Here is a 2,797-nt window from a genome sequence, read left to right on the forward strand (position 1 = left end):
TATGGCGTTTCTAAATTTCTGATCTGTACAATAATATATACACGTGTATATATATTTATACACACACAAACAAACACATTTCCTATGGAAATTCATATTGTAAAACATTTTTAAGATACCAACACCAAAACAATTTGAAACTACAGGTTCTAGCACCAGAAAAGGGAAAAGAACGGAAACACTAGAGTTGAATTCTAACGTAAGAGATACTAAAACTCGGATCGAAGTTTAATTCTTAAAATGGGAGACAATAGAGGAGACTGATTCTAAAACTGTGGGATGTTGTGGAAAGATTCAGACAACCGCCAAGGGTTTAAAGGTGGACTGACTCATTGCTATAAAACAAAGAACTGTCAGCGATTGGCAGTCCTTGTCGGTAAGCAGTCCACTGTGAGCCTTTAACATAATGCAGTGAGCCTTGTGTAATATTAATAGTGGTGCATCGTGTTTATACTTCCATGTGCCTGTTTCGTTATTTTATATATATCTAAAAACAAAGATAAAATAATAATAATGATAATAATAATAATAATAATAATAATAATAATAATAATAATAATAATAATAATAATAATAATAATAATAATAATAATATATATATATATATATATATATGGTGGTTGTCTACTCCTTAAACAGAGTTTGACCACCTCCTGCACCTACACCTTAGCCCTTTCATGGCGTTTGATGTGGCGTTTTAAACCAGACAGTGTTTTGAAAAAACACCCACACATTGCACCTCTGATTTGCACTACCAATACCTGCAAGTAGGTTCTGCTCATTGTGGATCCTAACATGTCTTTTAAGACCCCTATTGGATTTGCAAACCCTCTGGCACACACCACATTCAAACGTGTGCACAGACATATAATCAGAATAGCTGGATATACACACTGCATTTAACTTGATAAACTCTTTGACAAGCATCTTAATATTGTTTTTAATGAAAACATACTGACCTGAATAAAAGAATCACCATAACAGATTTCTTATACTCATCTCTAAAAACAATAAGCTTTAATATCATTATCATAAATTGCGTTGTGTTTGCTGTTTGGGATTTACTTCATATTCATGGAGAAAATTAATTAACCAACGACATGATGAAAAGAATTAACTGCTATTCAGCAATTAATTCTGATCCTCTGTACTTAGTAAACTTGTTCGGGCAATTTGGAAGTTCGGAGTTGTTAAATATTTATCAAGGGCGCAATTAAATGGATACATTTCCAAAATACTGTTCCCCATGAAATTTCAATTCAATATCAAACACAAGTTGGTAAGGCTGGGATTATAGATATTAATTTCAGGTCATTTAGTGGATCCATATGCATACAAATTCACATTATATTATAATTACCTGTACAGTCGCGATCGATTTGGCATAGTTTTTAATTGATTTAACAGATATCAAAAGAAGGGGAAACGTAAATTAATTGCTTGGCTTATTCTTTAATTAAGTAGACTTTAAAAGCATGGATACTAACTTGCCAGTGTTATGAATACAGTTCACTTCTCAACCATGTAATTTCCACTTCTGTACCTGTAGGTAGTACAAGTCTTCTACTATAAACCTGATTAACTAATACCATCTGAATAAATTCTTTACACGTAAACTATAGAAAAGCCCGTTTCATAACACACAAACACACACACATACACGCGCACATAAGCACACAATTATACTTATATATCAGACTGAGTACAAAGTACAAAGTAAGCAACGTTTTGAACCATGACATTCATCACAATATATTTCAACAATGCGGAAATTTTATTCATCAAAGTACCATTACAATCAATACGTATTCACCGACGATTCACAAGTTCCTTTATTCCGGTAACATAATAATCTGGAGTTCTGGGGCTGATGGACTCTTTGAACGGACTTTCAGCATCGGTCTCATTTTTGAACTCCTTCTCAGACTGACAGGAAACCATTCATGTGCTTGAAAAAGTAGTAGCCGGCAGAGAAAGGTCTGGGTAATATGCTGGGTGGGGAAGTAATTTGTAGCCAAGTTCTCTCAACTTCTGGAGCGTCTTTAGTGAAACGTGTGGTCGAGCGTTGTCACGAAGAATGATTGACCCTCTTCTGTTGACCAGTCAAGGGCGGTCAACAGAATATTGAAAGAAAGAAAATGGCGAAAGATGGATGTATGAATAATTTATTTGTATGATATAAAAATGTTCATTTTTTAAAAATAACAATACAAATAAATTATAAGTTGCGAAGCTCAAAAAGAAATGGAATTTCCGAAAAAAAAAACTTACATATATGAATTGGTTCTAGCCCCTAGTTGATATGTAATTCTAAGCATTTGGTTATATACTAAGAATGGAATCATTTTTAACTCTATGAGGCAGAATTTCTTCAAAGTTCCTACGAGCTTATTGAACAAAGGTAAACATATGTCTTGAAAGGATACTTACAAAATACTAATAAGATAAAGAAGTTTCATCCTATATATAATGTAAATGTACCTAATATTTTACTCTTTCCATTGATTCATTCAACTGACTGTGATTAGGCTAGTTTACCGACTTGAAGAATTTTAGTCAAACGAATCGACCCTTGTGCTTATTTTTCAAGCCTAATACTTATTTCATCGGTTACTTTTGCCAAAATGCTAAGTTACGGGTCATAAACGCACCGAAACCCGTTATTAAGCGGTTTTAAGGAGCAAACCAACACATATACTCACATTCACACACACACACATACATGCACACACGCACACACATGCAAACATGCACAAATGCGCACGAGCATATATATATATATATATATATATATATA

The sequence above is a fragment of the Octopus bimaculoides genome, chromosome 13 (genome assembly GCF_001194135.2).
Source record: "Octopus bimaculoides isolate UCB-OBI-ISO-001 chromosome 13, ASM119413v2, whole genome shotgun sequence".
NCBI lineage: Eukaryota > Metazoa > Mollusca > Cephalopoda > Octopoda > Octopodidae > Octopus > Octopus bimaculoides.